Raw genomic sequence first — 19400 nt, forward strand, 5'->3', positions numbered from 1 at the left:
CCATCAAAAAAAAGATAACGAGTCTGTTGATCTGAGAGTGCCACAGCACTCGAATAACAAATGGAAAAATAAATAAAGTGTGGCTGTGTGTGACTCATCGCTGAGTAAATGTCATATAGACTATTAATATTGGACTTGCAAACACTTGCGCCACAGATAATGGCCCAGCAGCTGTCCTCCGATAAGTGATATAACATTACTCCAAATACCACAGACTCGCAAGGACACATACGAGCTGATATCAAGTTGAAACCTGGCACATTTTTCGAGATTGTTTCAGGATTAGAAGCAGTTGAAGCACAAACTGTTCCTGACATCGATTCATCAGTTGCACTCGCCTGTAATCGAGACAAATAACCACATCTTGTGCTGTGTGTTTGTGTGGCCAATTTGGAAGCTGGATGGTAATGCACTTTTCCCATGTTGTGTATTTGTGTTTCATGTGACACAGCGAATGCTTCATCTTGTACTCAGTTGGTGGAAAATTAGAAGTAATGATGATACAGCTGAATAGAGTGGAAGATTGATTCAAGGGGCCAGATGGGGGGGTTCCCAGAGCGAACATGTCCTAAATAAAAAATGGGCCCAGCTAGTTGTGTTCACCTAGGCCTGGGTAACTTTATAGAAAGACAACTGCCGTAAAAAAAAAAAAATTGAATTCCTGAGGGGTGTTAGTGGAAGTCAGGTTTTTACAAGACTCTGTGATAACGTTCGGCATCATTTTAACCCATTAAAAAAGTACTTCAAGGAACAAAGCGGCGTAAAGTTAATAAAACAAAATCTTACTTGCAATCAATGCGGGCTAATTTCAACAAGAGAAAAAAAATGGTGTGTAAATTGTGCTCTAATTAGTTCCAAATCCAATAACACTCAAACTCAGTTAAAATTTAAGACAGCACACATGCCACCATTTCAATCTGCCTCTGATTAAACAAAGTTCAGATGCTCCAGTAGGCTTTTCCTGACAACCAAGTATTTTTAATTACCACTATAACATAAAATACAGCCAAGTCCTGTTAAATTCAATCAAATATATGTCCAGCTATTACTCCAATAAGGTCATCCATAACTCTCACCAACCTCCTAAATAAACACTTAGAAGGACACACATTAATATTGCATAGCTCGAAGTACCCCAAGGGTCTTTTACAAAGCCCCTAAGTCCTTGAGATGACACGGATCAATAGTCACGCCCTCGAGATGCTCCCACCAAAGACAGCAAGTAAGTGTCAAACACTTTACAACATAGATGGCTCGGCTCAACTCACAATCGAGTCGGTCAAGCCTTTAAAAAAAAAAAAAAAGTCTTAACTAGTCTGTAGTTTGTAATTCCTTTTAATTTTAATTCAATCAAACACTAGGAGTACATTGAAACTCCATTTATAAATAGATTTAATATCAAAACATCCAAGACTATCTTGGGATTAATTGAACTGGAGATACTTAACGCCATTAACCATAGTGAAAGCCTTGTTATTTAAAGAGAGGATAATGAGTGAGAGGATTCATTTGATATGTCTTCATCCCCTTCTATGTCCCATTGTGTACATCTTGAATTACCAACCATGGAATAAAGCCGACATATTGTAGCACCTGGCTGAGAGGTGCAATTAACACCATTTACCCTATTGTGTGAACTAAATCACAGCATACAATGGAACAGCGTTATTATATTATAATAGCGTGCTCTTTGTGCCCTTACTCGGCTAATGAAATAGATGCATCATGCTGAATGCGGAATTGTAAAGCGTAAATGTGTTTTTCCTCAAAGCGTGACCGGCGACACTGAATTATTCAACTGACGAGAGTAGAAATGCATTTGTTTGTATTCGTAGGAAGGACATTTATTTGAGAGGAGGCTTTTATTTTTACTTTTTCAAGCAGCAGATGCTCGGCTTGCAATTTGCCAACGTGATAGCTGAATGTGTGATTTTAGGTCAGACGCGGCATCGGAATATAATAGGAGACGCAGTGTGTGTGTGTGTGTGTCTTCACAATATTCCGCATGAGCTTATTTGAATGGAAAATTTGTAGGTCATCAAACAACAGCATTGTCAATGAACAGGTGGGAGGCGGGGCTTAAGCTATTTGCATAGAATCCAGCCAGGGCGACATATCCAAAAGTTTTGGTTGAGAATGCATATGAAAGATTTGATATCTCAAATGATTTTATTGGCAAGCAATATCACTTTTTTTGTTTTTGTGGAGTAGAATATTCTGGATGCTGTATTGCCCTCCTCACCACCTCTCGCCCACTCCCTCCCTCCCTCCCTCCCTCCATGTTTGGATGTGATTACGTAACATCTCAAAATCTCTCCGGTGTTTCTGTCGGAAAAAGCAAGTCCATCACCTTACACCGACCTCCTTTTCATGTATATGCGAGTCTAATTAATTCTCAAGCAACACGGCAGACAACAAATGGAGCTCAGTGACCTCAACATGACCTCTGGACGGGCATCAGGGAACGACATATGACAAATTCTATAAAAGCCCAAAGTTACACCTCTGCTTACAACTGCAGTTTCCTGCCTGCTCATTTCTTAGCCAGACATTTTAAAAGCCAAAGTGAACTGTCAATGTGTGTGTGTGGCTCTTTATTGTAGTCTGTCACCAGCCATAGTTTAATAGGCAGTGTGATAGATACCAGAAAGTAACAACGCCGGCCTGAAGCTCAGCTGCTGCTGCTATGTTCCATACCCTCAAAAAGATGCTTGCCTTTGCCATCCACATCCAAACTGTCTTATTAGCGTTCTCCTCATCTTATCCTGCGACTTCTTTCCGACCCTTCATCCACCCCCGCTTGGCCCCTATTTAGCTTGAGGTAAGTTCCGACCCCGAGTGATGCGTCGACTGTCACATCAATCCACATCTGCTTGAATGTACACATACATAAGAAATGACTAAAAAAGCGGCGTTCCTCCGCCTGAGGAGTAACAGCTTTAAATTAATTGGATGGTTGCATTCCATTCCATTGCTGATGTACACTTTTAGAAATATGGCCACAGGAGGACGTTTGCGTACGAACCTTTCCCATTTGCCGATTTGTCCGCTTCTGGATTAAAAGCCTCCTTAAGAGAACACTTGGAACGTTTCCATCATCACCATATTTCTCCAGCCTGGTATATTTTCCACTCCTTTCCATCCATAACTATGATCCATAACCAATACGGCGTGACTCGACATATGAAATTGTCAAAGTGAAAAATGTCTTTTAATTATCGGTTATCGCGCCCAGCTATGGTAATATATTAAACAACACGCACTCTGTGGGCGGCCTGACAGGAAGATCTAAGCGTCACGTGATTTATGTACAAATAATAATCTCTGCTTAAATGCTCTTCGTTCCTAATCATCCGACTCTAGCTTCCTTTTTGGATTCCCTCGTCGCTCGCTTCATGAACGGCGGGCGACACGTTGTCATTGGAGTTAATGTCACTGTTCTATTCTGGGAGCCTCTAAAACATGTAACAGCTGCGGTAGATCACAGCCCGGCACAAACCCGAACGAACTGTCGGGACTTTCAGTCAGTGCAACCTGTGGCACATTTTGTATCTATTCAAATCATCATTTTACAGACACATATTTATCTTTCATTATAAAATCAAACTGTTTCTCCATTTTATAACAAAGCTACTTTGCTGTCATCCAGAAAGAGTTATCGCGTCTAATTAAGTGTTAACGAGAGCACGGCTGACTGCTTTCAGATATCTAATGATGGAAGGGGCGGAGCTCGTGACCTCTGCGCGACCTGCGGCAGTCTGATATATTGACAACCGGCCGAGATTTAGCATTATTTTAATGTATTCGTTCCCAGAGAGCTTTCGTCTCTCTCTCTGTGTGTGTAGCTCTGAGATAACTTTTCAAGCTAGGCTCTGACCCGAATTAGACGTTCAACTTTTAAAAACACATCAGACTTGACAAGGTCGACAATAATGTCGACGGGCGAATGGGATGAGAAGGGAAGAGGCCATTATGGGGTGAGGTCTTGATGAAGCTCAAGCCCAGCGCAATTAAACAATTATCACAATGTCAATGATAGCGCTACTCACACTATCCCTAGGTATATACAGAGAGAGCAATTTAATCAAAGCAATTACAGGCTGACGGCAACGTTGAGATGAGATGCGGTCACGGTCTTGCTTTTTTCTCGTCTCTGCATTCCAGCCTCCTCTTGGGCCAGCCGGCAGTTTCTCTTTCTTTTATTGTGGAATGTTTCTCGGCCGCCTCTATCCCGCGTTCCTTTTTTATAGTTTTATAAAAAGGTAGCAAAGTTTCTAATTTCTCTGTTGCTGCAATATTGGATTTGGTTTTCAACTTTTTATACTCATCCCTCGGGGTGCAGTAAAAGTGTTTTAGTGAAAAAACTAACTTAAAAAAATAAACCAAATAAACACTAATTATAAAAATACATTTATTCAATTAATCTATGGAATAATCGATGGAATAATCAATTATAGGGATATCCGATAGTGACATACTGCAAGGTCACAGGCTATAATTAAATTTAAAATTATGGTGCTTATGATGATTTCTAAATACAATTGCATCATCATATTTGTCTCGGTTAATTTGTTTGGCTACTTCCTTGTTTGTTGTCAGCCATGACAGTTTTGCGTGTCAAATTCCACCATAGTGATGCAAAGGCAAAAACAAATATCTGCAGTCTTACTAATATTTTATGAGTCCTCCCCGTTGCCCATTTTAGTCTTGGCTTGCGGCATATTGCAGCACTTCAAATAGTATGACACTTGAAAGGGTCCTGCTGACTCAGCAATAAAAAGTCATTTTCAAGTTTGAAACATTGTATACCGTCAGTCGTCGTATAATTTTCCGTTTTTGCATTCTGACGACAAACTAATAACGAGACACAATTTCTGAGTTCACCAGCGTGTCAAAAGCAGGACTAAAAAGAAAGACTTGAAGTGTGTTGAGGTTCATTTGCTTAACCGTGTGAGTCGTGAGCCGCTCTGGTTCCAAGTGATGAGCCTGCTTTCCCTCTGAGGCCCCAATTACTTAAATCAAACAGCTCATTGGCCTGCTTGACTGAGCAGATCTCATTCTGTCACTTGCTGCATCTTTTACCAGGCACCCGATACCACTCGCTAGATAAGGTGACAACTTGTGGTTCTTCTTTCCACATCGACCTTCCCCCCACTTCTAAGTTCCACCCAAAAATATATTTTTGCTCTTTGTCATCACTGGTGAGTGCAAAAGTCATGGTGGGCGTATCAGAAGCCTGGATGGCAGAAGATCCCGGGCAAATTGAACCCGTAGTGAAGACGCATTACTTATTTGGCCGCTCTTCCAACCAGGCCGCAAGGGTCATAGGTCACCGGCATGAAATAGCCCAGATAATGACGACTCCGATTGCAAAGACGCAACTTGACCCTCTTGTATGAGTCAAGGTACTTTTTCGCCGATCTCATCTTGCGCTTCACATTGAGTGACGGGCCCGGGGGTGTGTGTCGGCATTAGTCGAGTGAGCGATCCCTGTGTGCCAACGTAAGTAAGATGGCAGTGGGCGACCCGCTGCCCGTTTGACGGAGGCCTCGAATGGCACCTGTCAGTCAGCGGGCGGCCAAGTGCGGCCTTCTCCATTAGCCTGGCTGACAGCGTGACCCCAAGGTATCGCTCGGTCCCTTGCTTCAGCAACTTTGAACCCCCGACAGCACATAAGCGCCAACACACACACCTAAGCTGCAAGCCCTTAACCTTGGAAAACAGCAACCTACAGTTGTGACTTGGATCATCATCATCTTGAAAAGAACCTGACATCTGCTTTAGCCTGTCAGATAGTCCTCCCGGCCCTCAAGCTTCAACCTCCGCCCTCTCTCTTGTCCTCTGAGGGCCATGCTTAATTCATGTCGCGCTTGGCTTGATGGAACTGGTAGCCAGTCAGCACATCGATTAATCCTGGCTGGACTTCAATGATGAACAGAAGCAGAAGATTTGATCATCTTAAGCTAAAACTATCGGCTTTTAAAGGCTTTAAATAAAGTATGTGTAGCGATGCAAAGCAAACTAGCTCCCATTAGTCAGGCTACATCCGGTATTATTGCTGGAGAGGTCATTCCAGATCAATATTTGCTCTTTCAAAATTCATCGCGTCACTACGCGGAAGCCAAATACTCATGTAGAGCTGACACGAATACAATCCCACTTATCTCCCGGAATCAATACTTTTCATCAGCCGGTAAACACGCCGACATCAAGGTGGGATTTGACAACACACGTCGAGGCTCCTTCCCTGACTGAGCCACTTAAACGGCCCGGAGCACTTAAACACGAGCAGAACAGCAAGTCAATCACCGGGATTTCATTTAAGGGCGAACAAGAGGTCCCGCTTTAAATTGAAGTTGCCCAAGCAGCAGCTAATCACTGACGCAAAAATAATGGAGACCTAACATGTTTTAATTTACAATCTGTGTATCCGTGTGGAGCTAATCTATTTTAAATTACCGGTGGAGGTAGAATGTAAATCTATGAATGTTTAGATGAACAATAACGATATTACGCAACAAAACCAATGTCAAAAGATGGATGACTGAGATTCAAAGGCTCTGGAAAGTTACAAAAACAAAAAATGTAAGGCTAAAATTGAAAGAATGCATCACACGCTGGCATCCAAACGGAAATGATCGTTTTAACTTGCTGGAGACGTATCTGCTAATCAAGTCAAGCAGAGGGTGTAAGAGTTTGAAAGGTGGAAATTTCCCAAGAGACAGTTCTGGTCGAATCCAATTTCCCTCAAGACCAACAGACCATTTCCTTAAATTACAACACAAAGACAGTCGTGATGAGACGACCGGATGTTCTCTCCGTTAAAAAAAGAAACTCCGCATTACTACAAACGCATGAGCACTTTTGACACCCACCATTTTTTATTTATTTTTTTACTCCGTATGCTGCACGGCACTTGAACGGCGGAAACATTCTCGTTGTCCCCGGCCCAGCATGAAGACGTAAGGCCTCGACTCAGCACGACTGCTCACGCACAAGCACACGCATGTCACCATTATTTATCGGGTGTATTGAGCTGTGACCTTTTAGAAACAGCATTTTTCCTCAGTAGATGGAGTGCCAGCTCTCCTCTCACCGTACCTGCCGCCGACCCAAGTGTCAGGAAAAAAAGCAAACGTGTGTAGAAAACAAGACAACTTGAGAAAAACACATTCATTAACGCCAGAGTAAAAATAGAGAAGCAAACAGTTTGACAGAGAACAAAATCTGTGATGTAACAGCAAATGAAGCTTCATGAAGCACTTGTAATATATACTCTCATTTTTGGTATCAAGTAGAAATTTACTCAATTCCATTGCACTAGCGTTTATCTTTAAACCTAGACCACCATCTAGAGGGAAAAACAAAAATCATAATTGTTTCATGAAGCTTCGTTTTCCCATTATGTGCTTCATACTAGCTGCTTTTGTAGCCCTGGGCAAAAAAAAAAAAAAAAAAAAAATGGAGGGCAATAAATGCAACAGACTGCAAGTGCTCAATAATACCAATTGCCATTTATCAAGCAGCCAACATGCTGTCTTAATGGCAGGTGTAAAATGCATTTGACCGGTTAACTGTGTGATAGCAGTTTGGTAATATCAAGCGGAGAGCAAACTGCAAAGCAATAACTTCTCCGTCCGACAGCTGCGTGGTGGCCAATGTCCTTTTTCCCAAAGCAATTGAAAACAGTTTGCACAGATTTAATCTGGAGTGCAGAGAGCACTCGGAGATAAAACACAACTGCACTTCAAGTCAAAACATTGATGCGTCCTTAGCAGTAGCTATAGAGAAGAGCACTTCAACCTCCATCCATTTGTCTCACCCAACCCTGGTCAGAGTGAGGAGGCCATTATGCAAATACAACCCAATCCTAATTACAATGCAATTTATTTACTGCAGAGTTTGACAGTCAATCATTTGCATAATAATGACAAAGGGTCTCCGAAGGAATCGGCTTTATGGTTTTCTAAGTGCTCACAATGGGCAAAAATATCGTCGATAATAAAAGACCGTACTGTACAACCTCTATATACACTTAAACGATAATTATGCTTCTTCCCACACCTCTAAATCGTGCTCCTTAGGTTTAGTACCACCCAGACAATTATTTTACCCGAAATATTGGAGGAAAAATATAATAACAAATATTGGGGGGGGGGGGAAATAAATAATAAATAATAATAAAAAGTAGTATAAAAATAATAGGATAAAAATAACAATAAATAATTAAAATATATAAATAAGTACCTGGGATTGATTGTGAGGAATATGAAATGACAAATATGTTGACATACCACATACACAAATGTATTCATATTTCATAATTGGATAGAACCATTTTAAATATTAAAATGTAGCAGTATTTGACCACTTATTTACTTTATATCTTGCAAGGCTAACATATGGCATTTAGAACTTTGTAGCAAACTATGGCGCTCCACAGATTGTATCAAAAGCGACAACACGCATGTATACGCTGCACTTAATGATGTCTTCAAAATCACCAATAGTTGCGGCCCGTGCACTAGCACCTCATTAAATCCGGATTTAAAATAAAAATGCATGTCACCAACACACATTCAAGATTACCGCACAGCCAGTAGGCAGAAATGTTTCCCTTCATGTGTTCCCGTCATGTTGCATCATCACTCAATAACATAAAGTTCAAAAGAGTTACACTTTGGCAATTTTACACACCGGACGATAAAAGGCGAGCGGGAACATTCAGTTTTGGTGAACAAAGGAAAAGCCACTTTAATGACTGTCATATTTGAGATAATTAAATCGCAAACGGCGCTCCGATGCTGTTTTTTTTTCTATGACCAATTATCCAGCAACAGGGAACTCCGTTTGCTGTCCTCCAGTTTCTTATCTTTTACACTGCGCAGTGACATTTAGAAAACAAGGTTTAATGGGATTTTTAGAAAAACCGTACTCCCATATTCAGCCGTTATCATTTCAATGCTCTTCTGCTGTACTTGGCAATTTTCATTAAAATATTCTCAGAGAGCAAAGAGACTAGAAGACCTACTTAACCACTTGCTTGACAAAAGGGGATTTTTTGGGGGAAATTTAACTTCACAATTAGAAAATCTCTTTTGAATCATTTCAAATCTTTATATAATTAAAACATGACTGGAAAATCACTCCTGTTTTGCCCTTTGACCTGAGCGGGTAGGGCATATTCACGATGAACAATAGAGAAGCCTCCCCCCCTCCCTGTCCTTAAGGTGACTGATTGGACTGAATGTGGGATGAGCTGTGCTCAGCTTGGCGGAAGCTGAAGGTGAAAGCCAGTCATCCCGAACTGTACAATTAAATCAGAGGCGTGAATTGGTCGCAGCCTTTGGGAGCAGCCGATAAATGAGCGAGTGGCTGCTTCACTGGGATAAAAAGACTTTATGGATTATGGAAGGCCTACCAAAGCAAAGAACAAAAGAGACACAGAAAGTCCTCGGGCCTAACACAAGCACCTTCACCTCACCTTTTTTTAGACCTGTCAGACATGCCTGATTTGGAAAACGTCTTTGAGTCCACTTATCTGGACTTTATAGTACCTACTGTCTTCTCCAAGACAAGAGACGCTTATGGTCTTTAACTTTTGTTCTTCAAAGGTGAAAATTGGGCTGAGCTTGCATGGTTTAAAAAAAATCACGCAGCGTTGAGCCGTCAGTTCAAGGGGGTCATTCCGTCTTAACGAAGCCTAAAGACCACGTTGCTAATTAAGACTCAAAGTGAGCATAAGCGCCATGGCTCATTACATGAAGGCTAATGCACCTCTGACATTAAAGTTTAGCCATTCAGCGATTCCCGCTTTTTTATGCCGTAGCGCCAATTACGCACGGAAAAAAATACATCACGTAATTAACTCTCTGACTATTGACGGCAACAATTCGATTAAAATAAGAACACGTTGATATTTAATGAGGCTGAGCCACTTTGATTGGTGCAAAAATAAAAAAAGATACCTAATTGGTATATACATTTCAACAGATGCATGCTGTATAATAAAATGACACCATCTATACGATTCCTTCCATGCTCTCGGAAAGTTTCCATTACGGCGATCCGTTAGATGTTAGAGATTTAACGTTTTAAGTGCTCTCCTGAGCTCCACCAAAACATATACGATAAGTTAGAGGTTCTCCCTGCAGAGGCCTCTCTTGATGTCAGCGGGGGCATAAACACACATCGGCAGGCTCCGTGTGGATTGTATATGTCCAAGCCCGGATTATCTTCGCTCATTGTGTGTGGTCACGGTTGTGGTCTCGAAATAAAATAGAGAGTGGAAAGTTATGTGTGTTATCACTGTTATGGCGAGGTTAGCATAATAAAAGGAACGCCTCGAGTCAAATCATACAGTTTTGTTTTGCCGCAGAGTATTAAAAATGTTTTTTTCGTCAAGACCAGAAGGAAAAGCAGTTGGTGTTTATGTATCTGCTAATGGCCCACAAAAATCAGACAATTATGCTTTTGTAAGACCATTATTTGATTTAAATCAAATTTTAGGCTAAATTTAGTGGACTGTGAAGTAATATTTTATTAGTGTTATATCGTGTCCACATTGAAGACCGTTCTCGTCGTTTTCTTGTGCTTCCAAGACCATGACTTTCTCTTTCTGCCCATCTTGAGAACATCCTTGGCAGCTGAACTCTTCCATCTATCACCCCACCCGGTCCTACCATCTGCTACTGCTTATTTACTTTCTGTCTGGTCTGCCCTCACTCCATTTTGTTCCTTCTATAAACTCCTTTTTAGTCACCTCCACTGCCTTTTATTTTGATTTTGGATTGAACATAAGTTTCTGCATTAGTATATTATTTTTTCCATATGTGATGCTCATGAATAGGAAGCTTCCAGATAATAGAATGGGGTAATTGCCACGTAAGATGGACATTAACAGAGCTCATTATTCAGATTTTAAATGCGCGTGGGTGAGTGAGCAATTATTAAAAGCACGAGTGACTATGCAGGGTAGCAGCAGCAGCAGCTTTGAACCACCACCAAAGATTTCTTTAAATTAGCCTCACAGACAACGGCTACATCCTCGCTCTTCAAGATAATACTGACGATAACACCCAGGAGAGAAATTAGGGGGTGAGGGAAGAATGGCGATGGACCCAAAAGGAGTCAATATACACAGCAATGCTCCCAATACCCAACTGATTCAATTATGGGCAGTGAGAATCTCAGCCCGGGGTAGGCAACATTAAATTTCGTATAGAGTGAGACCTCATGCCGCGACGGGAAGGTAATGAAGGTATCCTCGGGTTGGCAGACAATATATGAAAAATGATAGTTGGCCAAACTGTAGTTGCGGCATCACTATATTAGCACGGTGGTTTAATCCAGATTAGTTCACATTAAGTTTGAAAATGAATTAGAAATTAATTCATTAATCAGCGCAAATAGTTCCGCTTCTTAAATCTCAAAGTCATTCCTTATATGACCCGCTTTATGCTTGGCTAATTATCTCCCTTCAAACCGTGAATAGCCAGACTGAAAAGATTAACTCAAGCTTATGTATAGACATTGATTCCCTATAGTCAAAGGACACCGTGTAACGTGACCCAGCTCATTTCCAAACAACACCGTCTTTAAAGGATAGCCCTGAATATCGACCTGTTCTCAATTTTTACAGCGAGAAAGCGTAAAGATCAGTTCTGCAGAGATGAAACTGTAAAATCGAACCGTCTCTAAGAAGGCTCAAGTCAAATGTTTTGATGAAACACCATTTTGCGTCTAAGGACCGGATCTCACCGGGAGTTAGACAACTGACATTTTCGCTGTTGACTGATTAAGTGATGGATGGTTGAGGAGAAGCAGTTGACTGATACAGATGAGAGTTGTAATGCCTTTGACAGACAGTCGTTGGAGCAAGCCAGAAAGAAAGGAAGGAGAAACAAAACAAAAAAAAAACCAGACGCAATAGTCAAACAATTTTATAGCTATCTAGTGGAAGCCCATCAAAACTGATGAGAATCAAATTCAGTTGGAATTCTACAACACCGTGCCTGGACTGGAAATGGAATGGAAAGGCCAAAAGCGGTCGAAGACGAGCGGTGAGGTTTCAATCATCTAGCTCCTCTCTTTGGTTGCATTAGCGTTGGTCTTTACATGTGTTGCAATCGATGGCCACTTGACCCCTCTCCTAGCTGAGGCAGCATATGAGGCATGGTCATTTGAGTTGCTTTCAGGCAAGGGTCACTGTAACCTATTTGAGTCGTAATGCACGGTTGGGCTGAGGCAGCTGCTTGCAAAGTCCATTAACTCGGAGACCTCAACGTCTGAGTTGCATTATTATAGCGACTGTTCACCTTGGCTGTGATGTACTTTGGATTCTTGATGGTGAAAGATCTGCGGTGCGGAATCCCATAACTTCAAATGTTTGCCTTGCTTGTCGTCACTGGCGGAGCTAGGATTGTTTTCTTTGGGGGCAAAACAAATCAAAACAAATAGAAATTACAAACCCAAATAATTCTTGGGAAAACGCTGATAAAGATTCATTATTTGTTCCTTACAAGGAGTAGTGGAAATGTTGAAAATAAATTACTCAAAAGTAAAAAATCTGGCCTAGCACCTGTCCAAGCTTATTTAGGGGAGGGCATGCCCCCCACGGCCCCCCCTCTAGCTGCGCCATTGCAAAACCTTAATGCTTCCCATTTCACATTTGACAGAGGACAAACAGGGTAGCACAAACTTTAACTACGCTGTGCTCAAACTAAAAAGCCTCAGGGCAGAAAAAGCTTCAAGGCCTTTCTACACGCGCCAAAAAAAAATATTGCCTGCATGAGTAATCAAAACATTTTCATGGTGTTATGACACATCCCCCCCCCCCCCCCCCTGTTGTGCATCATTAAGAATTCCAACATTGTGGCAATTTTCACACCACTATGTCCCATTGATTAAAAACAACATCAGGCTATGTTTCAACAGAGACAGCTTTGGCTCAGAAAACACAAACCCTGAGGGATACCGCATTGAACATCGCCAACTGCTACTAAGCTGCCACATGTGTGCATCTGCGAGGTACATATTGAATTGAATGGGATGGAAGACAACTTCAGAGATTAACCGTATTTCGACAAAGATGCTCTTGGGTTATTAAAGAAACATATATCCATACATACATATTCAGTTCATCATGTGCGGGGTCAGGGAAGGCAGTTGCGGTCAAGCCTTTATGGATTAAGGTGAGGTAAATTCCGGATGGATCATTTACACCTATAGGTAATATATACTTGAATATATATGGCATGTTTTTGGTTGAAGGTAGTCAGCAGAGATCCCACTTTTGCTCTCTGGTTTGATCTTTTGAATCAAAGCAACTGCAACTTGCACTCTTACTGAAAACGAAACCATAAAAGGAAGTTGGATCACATTTTTTTTTTTTTTTTAAAGGTCTCATCACCCAAAGCTGATTTAAAACCTGAATTCCATGTGCATATCAGAGGAGCCAAAACAGACATGAACAAAATTTTTTGGCAGGAGTAAATTGAAATGGTGCTGAGACAAATGATTTTATTCAGCATTTCCAAGGGGAAGGTGCGAGCTATTTTAAGCAGAGTGAACCCTCCCCCCCCCGTACTCCCAGCAAGCTTTGATTAACTGTTGGGTATCCCAGTTACACTCTAATGATGCGTGTGTGCTTTTGTAACAGTCGATAAATGAAGGACGATAGCAATTGTAGTGACACTGTGCGGCGTTTGTACAAGCTGGACAGGTAATGTGTCATCATTGAGTGCAATTGTTTCCAAAACGGATGCTGCCACATTGTAATTAATTGAAGGTTCAGGAGGTTTTTCCCGTCAGCGGCGGTTAGCTTAATGACTGCCGAAAGACAAAAAAAAACGTCCATGTTAAGTTTGCAACTTTTGCTAGCGTGTACAGAAAGCACCAAAATAGACACTTCATTAAAATGTAATATTTGACCCTATAATAAAAGCTACCTGGCTGGTAGCCAATGTAAGCAGTAAAAAAAAAAAAGGAAAGATAATTGGAAATATAACACCTATAAGAGAACACAAAAGGTAACCAGGCATCGTCATGGCGACTGTTACCAGGCAGTCTTTTTAAAAATCAATGATGCCCACACCTTTTTTTGTGTGTTTTAAGTTTTCTATTCAAAATTAGAAATCTGTGCTTCTTCCTCAGAACCGCATAAAATAAAATAAAACAAAGTGAGACGTTGAGACTGAATGTCACTGGTTTAAAGGGAGTCCGTTTCAATCCCCTGGACGCCTTTTCTCACTGTCTTTTTTAATATCTTACTCTCCTCTGTGTGAAGTTTAAAGTCAATACTTCTAAGTAACTTCAATTCCATCTTCACCTTATTCCCTGCAACCTTTAAAAGTATCTCAATTAAATATACTTTCCAGAAATCTGCACTTTACATCTCAGATTCTGACTGTAAGCCATTTTTTTTTTTTTAATTCTTCAATGTCCTTTCTCCTCGACTATAATAACCTCTAAAACTTCTCCAGTGCCTCCCTTGTTCATGCACCTTTCTGACGGGGTAAATCATGTTGTCACAAACCATGTAATTAACAGTCTAGAAGGTCGGTCTAATATCAAATGCTTGACTATTGATGGCATAATTATCAATCACTGCTAATGGTTTCAGGGTCGATTTGTCACGTCACTCACGACCATAGTTTAACATTTACCGAGGAAAAATGAAACTGGCATTTTTGTTTGGCTCATTGGTTTGAACTAGCTGCATAATTTACAAAGCTGCACCACACAAACACAATAATGAAAATACAGATGTTTTTTCTTATATACCAAACATTATACATCTATTTTTCGTGCCTGTCACCTGCTACAGTAACTGTAATGGAAATAGAAGTGGATGATCTGTGATAGGAATCATGTTCCATGTCGGAAATATTAACACGGTTGTTTTCATTTTTCTCGCAAGGGACGACGGGGCTCAGCAGAGCCGCAAGACAGCCATCTACCATCATTGCCTCCTGCTGTCTTTATTTGCCGAGAGGAGGGGGTTGCTACGTGGTAGGGCTGGGACTCCAAAAAAAAAAAAAAAAACTACAAGAACACCATCATCACACTGCAGGAGGGACAAATTGGAAGCGAGAAGAGAGGACGATGAGAGGGAGAAAATAAGTGTAAGAGGCTGCTATTGAATAAAAAGGAGGGGAAGGCTGTCTGACTAAACGAACAACGTGTGTGTGTGCCACATGCTTGTGTGTGTCTGCCATATTTGCAAGGACAAGAACGTACAGTACTACTTGCAGTATATATATATATCCATTATCATTTCACCGACATTGCGCAAGATCCCTGCTTTGATTAGTGTCCACAGTAAATTTTACCGTACCAAAAAACGTCACGCATCTCTTCTTCCAAAGTTAGTATTTTTGAGAAGGACTAGCCTGCCCGACACTGGATAGTTACTTTGCGGTGTATGTTACACGATGGATGCTTTACAATCCAATAAGCACAGAGTATTGCTCTTGATGATCGTATTAGTATTGGATAGCAAATGGCCCGACGCTATTTGCCATCTTCCTCCAGACCACGAAGGAAATGGAATACTCAGATGGAGTTTCATGTGGCTGCCCACAGCATAGAGTCGTGTGGTTTGAAATGCAAAGAGATGCGAGAGGAAGGACTTCTTTGCAAACATCTATCCGTGGACTATAATGTTGTTGTGGGGGGTTGTTAATCTTAATAAGGTGGTGATTCCATTCCATTTAACAGCTTCACATCTGGCCCATTAAAAGCAGCAAGGTGAAGCCGTCAAGCTTGTCTTCCTGAGAAAAATTATGTAAATATCAGCATTCGGGATCAATTTTATTTATGCTCAGGAGACGCTCGCCCTTAGCAGCACCTGCACTAATTATGGGCGGAGGTGGGAATTAGATACATTTCATTAACAGCAGAAAAAAAAATGCAAATGAAGGATGAGTGCACTTTAATATTATATAACTATGTGTAATTTAATACTTTTTCAGCGGTGATTCTCTCATAATAATTTTATAACCACTACATGACTGTGCTATTTAACACAGCTCCAATATTTATACTATATTATATTGTTTCATAACGACCTATGCAGCCTGCTATATTTTCATCGTCCTGAAACTGTCGTGTTTTGTGTGGTGAGCCATTACGTTGCTGAAGTCATTCTGGGACACAAAAAGTCACTTCTAAAAAGTCACTTCTAAGTTGGAAGCATTGAATTGTTGTTGTTACTGGCAGCAGAGTGCAGAAATTTGGAATTTGACCGTGACACCAGCCTGAAAAAGAGATCCCAGGTGTTTAGTTTCATGCTCAAGGGCATTTTGGAGAAAGATGAGAAAGATAGCCAGTGGGTCAAATCTGAATCCTAATATTGACCAACTGAGGATGCTTTTCTGGTTTATGATTCATAAAAGATTTTTAGCAGAACGAGACACACCCGCAAATAACAATGAAAGTCTATTTACTTTCTCCGAATGTGGTCATTGGCATTCGTGAGAAGGCTAATTAAATTCAAAAGGAGACAAGAGAGGAAAGAAAAACATTTACATTTATTGTTTGGCTCTCTCATAGCACAAACCGAGGCAGACCCTGCTAACAGTAGCTTCCAACTTCCAGGTATGACAGCCCAGAGATAATAAATAATATATAATATGAACACCACATGGGAGGGGCTGCTTTAGTTGGGGTATTGAAAAAGCTGTTTATTGACCTTCAGGACTCTTTCTGACACTGTCAATCACCGAGCCCTGATTATGTGCCAACCTGTCACTTGGCAAACATTGCCAGAGACTGTTTGGGCCCTGAAGTGATACAAGGATACAAACTCTGACGGGTGTCCGGTACTGAGGTGCAATCACAGAGACAGCCTTGAGGCGGCCGTCCATTAGTTGAGTCCCGAGTCAGGGGTACAGAACTGTGCAGTCAGCATTTTGCTGTCATGGATCGGCGCATACACACATATAAAAGCAAAACACACACTTCTGGACTAAACCATAACGTAGAATAATGCAGAAATAAACAAGCCACTGGCTCCACATCCATCTCTTTCCGAAAAAGTCCATTGGGATTGGTGTGAGCGGGACGTAGAAGGGTGGAACATAAACGAGGACAGGATGGAGCAATGAGTCGCGAGGTTGACAGATTGACACGGCTAATGTTTCATCAGAACACTCCGGACAAATGATCTGACAAGACAGAAAAGTTTTCACCCTCTCAAGTAATAAAAAAAAAATAAGGGCGGTAATTTACAAGTGTTGTGCAGCACCGCAGCAAAGTCTCTATGTTGCCTAGCAACATCAGACCTTATTAAAATAGAGTCAGTGAAACATCAGGTTTAAACAAAGCCTGCGAAGGAGCTGCTATGAACCATTGGACACCTTCGATTTTTTTTTCTCGGCCTTAGAGGACACAAGTTAGACACCTTGGACCAATGATCAGTTAATCCTGGGGGGAAATTGTGAAAAGCATGGAGTGGTAAATGAGCCCATGCTAGCTGCATGAAAGTTTGCTATGTGAACCACTACCTAACCAATGACCCAGCAGGTCTTATTTATTGCTCCATCAAGTTTGATGTAAGACGGTCCATCCACCTCCTCTTCACTTCAGGGCGAAAGAAGAGAACTTCAAAATGTGTGAATGAAAGTCATCTTGGCCTTTTCTCTCCCACGCACACACACAAACAACCCTCGGGTTAAGTGGCATGTGTATCTTGGATAACCTTGAATTGGTTTCATGTCATGTCTTTGCATAATGAGCCGCTAATGGTGTTTCATGCCATTAGGTAGATTCGATGGCTGGATGGAAAAAACCTGAAAGCTGACCATAGTTGGTCAGAATGTTCCACTGACGTAATGGGAAGGGGGGGGTAAGAGCTTGGCAGAGTTATCTTGAAAGGAGGCAAAGTAAATGAGATAGAGAGGAAAGGATAGACACACCAGGGGGTGGTAAATTAGAAAGTGGATGATTATGTTTAAGAAAGTCAAACAGCAGTAGGTAAAAAGTGTGAATGTAATCTGAATGACTAAATTTGACCATTATTTCACAGTCGGAGGCTTAATTTCTTTTTTTTTTTTCACTCCGAAAAAAAAACCAATGTCCCGCGGCTTTCTTTGAAAATCACTCGTAGTACTCATCGGACAACAAATGTCTCTCAGAAATTGTCTGTGATATTTAGACGTGAGCTGGAACGCCGAAGAAAGAAAGGTCACTGGAGTTCACAGATGGATAGATGGAGACAGGAGAGTTCAGTGACTTCAGCACCAAGGACAGAGTCAAACTAGATGACGAGTGGCTGACTGCCAAAGCTATATATTCCGCAAATACATTTCGACAGAATTTGCTCTATTAACCATAACCAATCAAATTAGAGTCCCAAAACATAAATGGTAACGACTGTACCTATCTTTTGTCGAGTAATAATCTTTGGACAGCATCACATTACTTTTTACATTGTGTACTTTTCAAAACCAGGCCTGACAAAGTCATCAAGTACAAATCATTAACAACTTGATGGCTCCTACTTAAGCTCATGGTGATCATTCCCGCTCACTCAACTATGAGGCACTAATAAGAGCCCATAGTTCATTCAATTACTCATCTCAGCACAAACACATCGGCTTCAACCGCCACGTCGGCGGCAATTTATTTGCCGAGATGATTTGTGCTGAAACAAATTCAATTACACCGCTCACACAAAAGGTGCTACTGCGCTGGCAAAAAGTCTCAGACCATGTGAGAAAACATGGAAGCCAATTGCAATCCAATGATGAATGCTGTCAAAGTCCTCGCACTTGTTGCTAAACCTCGAGATTCGCTACAACTTTAATTTAATGGGTGACTCGTTGAGTCGCTGCAATCTCGCTGAGCCTTTGAGAGCAGCCCAGCGTGGAGACGTTGGCGGTCGGGACCGTCTCATTATGTGGAAAAATCACACGTGCCCCACCGATGTCATGACAGTCAAACGAGACCGCCGCGTCAGCTTTCAGCGCCATTTAAATGGTGGCGAGAGGATTGGAAAGAACAGCACTTCAGAGACCTCAGACTGAGTGGAGCAAATTGGACAGCTGGCTTTTCAAGTGTGTATCGAATGCTCTGTCAAGTTTTAATGCGCCGGTAAGAGAGGAAGAAGAGGCAGCAAAAAAAACCTCCATGCTGGTATTGCGCAATTATATACCTGGAGTTGTTGGAAATTAAAAGATGCAAGGTGTGCAAGTTTCAAGCTGCTTTTGTCACTCCTAGGTTAAGTACTATGAAATCGAAAAAAACAAAACAAATTTGATTTACTTACAGAGCATAATATTGAAACAAAGAATTAACAAAAGTCTGCCAATTAGCATTGACGTTATGGTAAAACATTTAGCAACAAAAGCTAATTTAATTCACAAAAGAGGAGCCGTGATGTGGCGGGCAAATATTAC

General features: G+C 41.3%; 1 protein-coding gene and 1 long non-coding RNA gene across 3 annotated transcripts in view; both read right to left on the reverse strand.

Moving 5' to 3' along the window:
* The window catches only part of kcnh2b (potassium voltage-gated channel, subfamily H (eag-related), member 2b), a 79617-nt gene that overhangs the window by 38155 nt on the left and 22062 nt on the right, over positions 1–19400 (reverse strand). The gene's annotated exons all lie outside the window — the stretch shown is intronic.
* LOC125986158 (uncharacterized) lies at positions 11927–14938 on the reverse strand. The gene is made up of 2 exons (XR_007487553.2): positions 13131–14938; positions 11927–12428 (listed from the first exon to the last, which is right to left on the reverse strand). It is a non-coding gene; the product is annotated as an uncharacterized lncRNA (long non-coding RNA).

The sequence above is a fragment of the Syngnathus scovelli genome, chromosome 18 (assembly GCF_024217435.2).
Source record: "Syngnathus scovelli strain Florida chromosome 18, RoL_Ssco_1.2, whole genome shotgun sequence".
Taxonomy (NCBI): Eukaryota; Metazoa; Chordata; class Actinopteri; order Syngnathiformes; family Syngnathidae; genus Syngnathus; species Syngnathus scovelli.